The sequence below is a fragment of the Periplaneta americana genome, chromosome 1 (genome assembly GCF_040183065.1).
Source record: "Periplaneta americana isolate PAMFEO1 chromosome 1, P.americana_PAMFEO1_priV1, whole genome shotgun sequence".
NCBI lineage: Eukaryota > Metazoa > Arthropoda > Insecta > Blattodea > Blattidae > Periplaneta > Periplaneta americana.
Window position 1 is genome coordinate 191,278,415 of NC_091117.1, and position 9,621 is coordinate 191,288,035.

Genomic DNA, 9,621 nt, shown 5'->3' on the forward strand with positions numbered 1-9,621 from the left:
GTTATCTATGTTAGACTTCCTCGATGAAAAGTATCATGCATTTTACCGAAAAATTTGTGCATAATGTATAAATAACGTTAATTCTCAGATTGGCTAAGGAGTGATTTCAATGTTGTATTTTCATAAAATAGGATCTCACAGATAAATCTGTGCCAGACTTTTCAAATTTCATATGTAACACAAACATGAATGTATGACTTTCATTTAAAGCAGTTTCTGTAATAATGTAAGTGAGAAAGTGTTCATAAATTTGTTTTTTGCTTCCCCTGAAAAATTTTGTTTTTGGCAGTTACTACCTTTCCCATGTCAGCGACTCAATTAGGCTATATAAAAATGTCCGAGTGTTCTGTAATACCTACTTGAAAAGGGCGTGGACGCGGATACTTCGTCTTTATTAGATTAGATTTTAGATTAGATTTATTTATTTAACCTGGTAGAGATAAGGCCGTCAGGCCTTCTCTGCCCCTCTACCAGGGGATTACAACTATAATATGAACAATAAGATTACAATTAATATTAAATTTACAATTACAATTACAATAAAAATTAAAGTACGACAAGAATACCTGATTAATGAAAGCTAGACATTTTATCATAGAAGTTAAGAACAAAGAATATTTTTGTATTTACTAAATTACAAATTAAACCTACAATAACAAAATTCTATAGTGATGAAATTACCGGATATTGAGATATTTTGTGGTAGATTAAAAGAACTATTTACAAGAAACCATGTCTGAACGAGTCTCAATTACTGACCAAGTGCCTAGTAAGTTTGCGTTTGAATTTAATTTTATTTCGACAGTCCCTGATGCTAGCAGGTAACGAATTCCAGAGTCTTGGCAGGGCTATTGTGAAAGAGGATGAGTATGAGGACCCCCCAATGCGTGTCTCAAATGCTACCGCCTGAGCCAACTCGCTCGGTTGCATATCATTGTTTATGCAAATAAAAAAATGAGATACCCTACATATTCTAGTATCATTGTTTATGCAAATAAAAAATGAGATACCCTACATATTCTAGTAGTTGATTGTGTTTTTGGCAGAGAATACTTGAGTACGTGATATAATGCTAATTACTTGTTTACTTGTATTAAGCGCTGGATCGATAAGTTGATCCGCCTACAACATTGTCCTTAATGGTCCTCGTATCAGCAATCCGTATCACGTCTCTAATATTAATGCATACCTAACGAATAAGGAGATACGGAGAGCGTGCCAGAACTTCGGTGTGACATCTTTTTATTTTTGGTTCTATACATGTTCATGAAGCCTGTATCATTAGCCCTTTCACATCGTTTTCTAGGACGACCACTGCTTTATTTTATAACTAGCTGTACCCGTGGGCTCCGCTGCACTTATTAGAAATAAATATAAAGTAATTACATAATTAAAATAGGACATTGGGTCAAGGGAACATTTGTGTTTTATAGAAGAATAAATCGTTTAATATGCTACTTAATTTAAATTGTATTTAAATAATTAAAATGCTATCATTTTGGTCCAGAGACCACTCATTTGGTGCAAAGATAATTCGTTTAACATTTTTCTAAATTAGTCTTGAATGCATCCTTTAATAAATCATTCCAAATTAATAGAGTTGATTGTGTACGAAGATAATTTTTATGTTAACCTTACTGTGCATATTTTTTTTATTTGTTAAGTTTATTTTATTCACGCCTTAACATCTGTGGTCATGTTGCGTGTTTAGAATGTGTGGGTATATCAGTAGACTGTTTCTATTGTGTGTTGTAGACGGCTTGTGTTCATGTAAATGATTATAGACTTTGATTAGTTGTTTTTGGTATTGGTAATTGAGGCGGTGATGGATAATGGCATGTATCTTTCCAATCCGGCATTTGCCTTTATGACTAAGGGAAATCATGAAAAACCTCAGTCAGATTGATCGGCCACGGGGTTTGAACCCGGGACCCCCGAATACGTGTCTCAAATGCTACCGCCTGAGTCAACTCGCTCGGTTGTATATCATTGTTTATGCAAATAAAAACATGAGATACCCTACATAAATATTATTTTAAGAAACACAGGAAACGAATATGGGTAAATTATGAGCGCAGGAACGCCATTTCATGACACCTTTTAAAATAACTCGGCTCCAGTGATCTCTATGGTAAAATGAGTGTATAAAATTAGAGTATTTTATGTGGACCAAATAAAGTTTCAATAATCAAGTTATACAATATTTCGACAGAATATCAAGTTTTCTGTGCGTACAGATTTCTTTTCATCTTACCTCAGTCCTCATTTGTAGCACTACATCCATCTAGAGAAACTACAAATTTCAAATAGTGAAGGTTAATTAGCTTCTGAGATTACTTCATACAAACACACAAAATATTCTCTTTCTATTAATATTGATAAACGTCAAGGCCGCCTTAAATAGACGGAGTCATTTGTTTTGATATCATTGTAGCCATCGTCTCGTTCCTGCAATAACTCCTTTGTCACATCGATTTTCAGATTTTTCCTCTGTTAAATAACTTAAATAGTGATGCAGCAAATAATACAATCTACTACATATAACTTAATTATATTTATTTCTTTCGAAAATGTAAGAATTAACGATCTCCTATGCACTACTGCCAAAGAATGAATAAATTTGTTTTTCTTCCTACTAAAAAAATTAATATTTTGCACATAGAAGTTACGGAACAACGACACTATAATCTGAGGTGGCGGTGAAAATGTATTGTATTGTTATTTTAAAACTCTTGTATATCCTTAAATATCAGTCCTATCAAAATTTTGCCTGGTTTAAAACTTATCGGGAATCATTTTTAAAGAAACTTTTGTTATGTAACATTTTTCACAAATATCAGTAATAAGCGAGATATTTCGGTTTATTTAATTCAGGCCCCCTTATAACCCCCCTTTTAAATAAAGTGTTTTGAATGCCATATAGCCTAAAATCTAAGTTACAACGAACCTAATTTATGTTCTAATTTTCATCGAAATCCGTTCAGTCATTATCACATGAAAAGGTAACAGACAGACAGACAGATATACAAAGAAAAATTTCAAAAAAGCGATTTTCGGTTTCAGGGTGGTTAATTATATATGTTAGGACTAATTATTTTTGGAAAATCGAAAATTACCAGAAAATTTTTGGCTACAGATTTATTATTAGTATAGATAATAAGAGAAAAGTGCAGTACATGTAATTAACATTGTTAAACCTGTATTTCACTTTCGCAAATGGCAAATCGAATTTCTTTATTGCAGTAATCGATATTCATCTACGAGTATTTCAACTTCACAATGTCTGAATAGGTTAAGTATTCGTTAATATACAATTATTAACATTTTGTGATAGAATTTTTGGAATATATTATTTACATTTCTATTTTATTCACGAAATAGTTCTAATAAATGTCACTCGAGGTCTGAGATTTCCCAGATAAATCTCAGATCTCTCGTGATATTATTACAGAGAATTCCACCTAAATTGTAAAAATGTCCCACTGATAACGTATATCTAAATAAATTAGTGTTCACAAAAAATATCAAATGATGTAAATAATAATCAGTCAAACATGACAAAATAAGTATTGAAGATCAAGACTCACCTTTCTGGCTGTTTCTCACGTACAATAGCAGTATCGGCAACTTAATTGACATTGTTGACAATGTAATGAAATTCGTGAGCATTACCCACTATATTTATTTGTCTGTAACCATACCGTGGTTACATTGTTTTTTATACACATGCAATAAAAACTTCACTCTCAGGTTATGATGTGAATTATAAAGTTAACAATTTCGCATGGATAGATAAACATTTATAACATTATACATTTACATATGCCCATCATAGAATACAAATAGTGTTAAATGAATAATATTCTCTCTTTGATGTGCCCAAGGCCATCTTAAATAGACTGTGTCATTTGTTCTGATTTCATTATAGCCTATTAATCTGAGAAGGTACTGCGGCGCTGGTAAAACGTATAGTTATTTTAAAACTCTTGTATCTGCTTAAATATGAGTCCTACCAAACATTTACATAGAATAAAACTTATCGGAAATCATTTTTAAAGAAACTTTTGTTATTTAACATTTGTCACAAAAATCAATAATAAGGGAGATATTTCGATTTATTTAATTCAAGCCCCCTTATAACCCCCCTTTTAAATAAAGTATTTTGAATGCCGTATAGCCTAAAATCTAAGTTACAACGAACTTAATTTATATTCCAATTTTCATATAAATCGGTTCAGCCATTATCGCGTGAAAAGGCAACAAACATACAGACAGACAGACAGACATACAAACAAAAATTTCAAAAAAGCGATTTTCGGTTTCAGGATGATTAATTATACATGTTAACACCAATTATTTTTGGAAAATCGAAAATTACCAGAAACATTTTGGCTACAGATTTATCTATACTAATAATAAATCTGTAGCCGAAATTTTTCTGGTAATTTTCGATTTTCCAAAAATAATTGGTCCTAACATATATAATTAACCACCCTGAAACCGAAAATCGCTTTTTTGAAATTTTTGTTTGTATGTCTGTCTGTCTATCTGTCTGTCTGGATGTTTGTTACCTTTTCACGCGATAATGGGTAAATGGATTTCGATCAAAATTGGGATATAAATTATGTTCGTTGTAACTTAGATTTTAGGCTATATGGCATTCAAAATACATTATTTAAAAGGGGGGTTATAAGGGGGCCTGAATTAAATAAATCGAAATATCTCGCTTATTATTGATTTTTGTGAAAAATGTTACATAACAAAAGTTTCTTTAAAATAATTTGCGATACGTTTTATCCCCTGAAAAATTTTGATAGGACTGATATTTAATGAGATAAATGAGTTTTAAAATTACAGTAACTGCCATTTAAGGCCGTATAATGAAATAAAAAAACAAACGACTTCGTCTATAAGGGGCCTTGGACAGCAACAATCGAAAGCTATGAAAGATAGCCTACAGAGAATGTTTCTGTGTTTGTATGAAGTAATATCGGAAGCTAAATTAACCGATTTGTATAATTAATTATTATTTCACCATTGGAAAGTGTAGTTTCTCTAGGTGGACATAATGCTATAATGTTATTACAGTAACTTCTGATATAATATAATGTAATGTAATATAATATAATATATGTAATGTAATATTATATAATATAATTTAAGTTATTTGAAGGGTTCACAACCATAGTGGGCCAAGCGCCATTTACTGAATACGTAGAAAACAAGGGTTAAAATTAAGTTATTACCATAATTCAATGGAAACCTATAACAAGTAAAATAAAGTATACACATTAAATCTAAATGATGTCAATCTTCATTAAACTATGGTTGAAAGTAATAAAAGTTAGAAACATGTTAAAGTAATTGTCATTGCACCAATGAGAGGTCTCTGGATCAAAATGATCGCAGTTTAATTATTTGGATGCAATTTAAATTAAGTAACATATTAAACGATTTATCCTTCTATCAAACACGAATGTTCCCTGGATCAAATGTCCTATTTTAATTATGTAATTACTTTATATTTATTTCTAACGGGTGCAGCGGAGCGCACGGGTACGGCTAGTCATAAATATTTTATTAAAATGATACAACATACACCCTTTCGTCATCATTTCAGTCGCACACAATGCACAAACTGTGTACTTCCGCATTGTCTACCGATTTCGTAACTTTGAATAACATACATCATAGAAATAAATAACATTATAAATGTTTAAATGAGACAAAAAGACAAAACAAAACAGTATCTTAGTTATCAAAATGTTCTGGTTCTATTATTTATGATATTACATATGGCTATATAAATAGAAAAAGAAAACGGATTATTATACGCTGAAAGGTAAAGATGATGCTTCAAATAGGCTACTTGATTATTTATTTATATATATATATATATAACAGTTGCCAAAGTAGATAAAAATTCAGTCAGGTATAAACAACTGTGGCGATTCAAGGCTGCTTGACGTTCGGAACTTCGGGAGTGATCAATCTCGTCGTCTCGAAACACTCACAAGCAGTCTTTACGTCAAAGACGCGACATATAGAACATTTTCGTGCGGGTTTTCGGCTTTGCGGGCGCTGTTAGTCTTGCTTTATCGATCGTTCATCTCTAGTAGAAGAGAATGGATTTGTGACATGATGCCTTACCGGTATGCGGGGGCTTGAATTCTCGTCACAACAACAGACCACGTTGTATTGTTTTGCTGCTTTCTTTAGACCAGGCCTGCACAAGGTTTGCGCTCTCCGAGCCAGCTCACAGCTCATGAGCGGAATGCAGATATTAGCTGCGCTCTGTATAAGGGTGGACTGGAAGAAGGATGATCTCGTACAAAATATACACAAAAGGAAGTACTATTACGAGTGTTTATGAAATGAATTCCGGTTCAGTGTTTGCAAAACTATCTTGGACTATTATTAATTAATAAAGAAATATTTATTTTACAAAAATAGTAGAAATTCTATAGCTACTTAAATGTACAATATCATTTTGTTATATTTTTATTTATCAGTACATCAACACGAGGTTTAATGCTGTTGGCAGCTGAAAGGAACAGTAGTCTACTGATCGTAATGAAACATCAGTTACAGATATTCGATGTCTGACTTTATTAAAGTTGATTAGGCCTATAAAAACACTTGCTCACAAATATAAATGTTGAGCCAAACATAGCAATCGTTTTCACAGCCAGCCTGTATAGTCGTGGATATTATTGCTAATGTTTAGTCTTGTAAAACTCAACCAGGCCAGTAGTATTATTCAAGCGATCTTTAGCCCTTAGGTCACATTGAAGATCAATAAGTTCGAACTGTAAATCGTTAAATGTTATGTTCCGTCTTTTAGATTCCTCCATACTGTACTGTAGCAGTAGGTAAGCAACGTGAAACAGTTACTGAGAATAGGCCTACACACTGCACTCCACTAGATAACTGTGTGGTCGTTTCCCTCTCCTCTACCTATAGCAAGTCTATGTCATTCTGACGTATCTTCCTCTCCGTTTCGGCAAGCGGAAAACACGGCTCTCCCGCTCCGAAGGAGCGCGCGCACTCGTTGAGCGCTGTTTGTGCAGGTATACTTTAGTCTCAAATGCGTCTAATCGGCGGAAGCTGTGTATACGTAAACGTCTACTTCTGTCCATAAACAAGAAATCTATAGCCTCCGTCGTGAAGGACGTGGCCTTATATCCTCACGTCACTTTATGTACAGTATAATTTATTTCGCATATTTATATATACAAGCTTGATATTAATACATAAATCATCATTTATCCTGAAGAAAACATCATTACAATAAATAATATCTTTCGCCACGTGCCTCCTTTATCGGAAGAGTGAATGTAAATACAATGTATTGTGAATAAAAATGTCGATAATTACTCACTGGAAGGAGAATATATTCGTATTTGTACAATAGCTATACAAACTCAAAAAATATTTATTGTCGGGAGCTCCTAATGAGGAGGATGTATTAGGAACATGACAGTAGACAAAACCACTTTAAAAATGGCTCGGGGATCCACTTCTTTCTGTTTAATTACGACGAGCACAGTATCAGAGGTTATAATCTGACGTATCGCGATGGGAATATCACGTGAGGAATTGGAATATCACTTTCTCTATTTCAGTAATTAATAAATTCATACATCTAATGTTGTGCCACCTTGACTTTGTTTTTGACGTGAAGACCGATCCTCGTTCAGTGTTATACTTTAGGCTCCATGGAAATATCGTGCGATGTGAATTGCATTCAAAAATTTGTAAAAATGAACATCCATCGTCAGGTAAGAAATATACGTCAAACTTGCTTGGCTGTGGCGTAATAATAATGGTTGGTATTCTCGCTATTTGATATGTTGAGTACCGTAATAGGCATATCATTAAGAAGGTTGTTCCAATAATTACTTATAATCCGTAGAATCCTGTTGCAATAAAGAATGTTGAACCTTAAACGGAATCTGAAATAGTGAAAGGTTCTTCTAGGTCAGCGTTTCTCAAACTATGGTCCGCGGACCACCTGTGGTCCTCGAGTTCTGCCCTTGTGGTCCTTCAAAAAAGACAGAACAACAAATAAAATTCAAACGAATTGTGTATCATACTATAACTGAAAATCTCAGAATTTGGAAATGACATAGGGCAATTGCCTTTCACTTTTTCTCCCAGTACTAATATTTTATGAATAGCGAGGTCAGAAAGAGATCTAATAAAAACCTTCAGAAATCTAAGAGATGCAGCTGGAAATGTGGGATTAAAAATTAATGGAAACAAAACAAAATACATGGTAGTCAATAACAAAAATAATAATAAAACTTCTAAGTACATTGAGATTGATGATGCCAAATTTGAGACAGTCCAGAGCTTTGTATATCTTGGATCACTAGTTAATAGTAACAATGATATCTCAGAGGAAGTAAGTAGAAGAATACAAAGCGCCAATAGGTGTTATTATGGGCTGCAAAAACAAGTTAAATCAAGATTGCTATCTCGTGGCACAAAATGTAGACATATAAGACCCTAATAAAACCAGTGTTGACCTATGCATCAGAGACATGGCCTCTTAGCGAAAGGGATCAATTTAGATTGGCCGCATTCGAAAGGAAGATATTGCGAAGGATTTTTGTACCTGTAAGGGATGGTGAAACTTGGAGAATAAGATATAACAACGAATTATACCAGTTTTATGAGTCTCCCGATATAATAACATCCATTAAGATTGCTCGTCTGAGATGGGCAGGGCATGTTAAGAGAATGGATGAATGTGAAATATCTAGGAAGGTGATGTAATATGGGATTGCTGGAGGAAGAAGAGTTGGAAGGCCAACGCTACGATGGATGGACTGTGTTAAGGACTACATTAAGAGGCTTGGAGTGAAGAACTGGTGGACGGTGGCTAAAGATCGAGACCGATGGAGAAGAATTCTTAAGGAAGCCGAGGCCCGATCCGGGCTGTAGCGTTATGGTTGATGATGATGACTAATATTTTATGAACTGTTATACCCTACCCATCTACCCACTTTCCACTCTATTCTCAGCAACAAAAGAGGGATTTAAAGCACTATGAACGTGGCGTTTCTCGCCATCTTTTCCCTGCATATCTGGCGCCAAGCCTGTAACCCAGCCAGGGACCACCCGAATTCGTAACAGAGGACCAAAGTACCGAACCTTTTCACATATTCATGACTTTTTTTAATAGTTTTGCTGACACTCAGTATGCACATTGAAATAAGCATGTACTGTACGTCGTGCACCAATAATAGAACGTGCCAAATTGCATCTTTACTTGTTGAAAATTGGGCATATTACTGCATTAATTTTTTTATTTGTTTTTCCAGATTACGGTATAAGAAATTTTAGACTCCGCCCATTTTAAAATCCGACAGGTTTACTTTTTACATTTGCGTGTTTTGTCTCTAAGTGCCGTTTCAAATTGAAACGGCACTTCGTAACAAACAACGCACCGAGGTTTTGGTTCGCTCTCGCCACCACACCAAGTAAATGCAAGTTCCAAATAACTCTCGTCATATTTACGAAAGTATTTTTTCTTTGAATAGCTACCACTAGGACTAGATATTTCTTTAATGCCACTATAATTAATATATTTCTTCGCACACATCTTCTGAACTA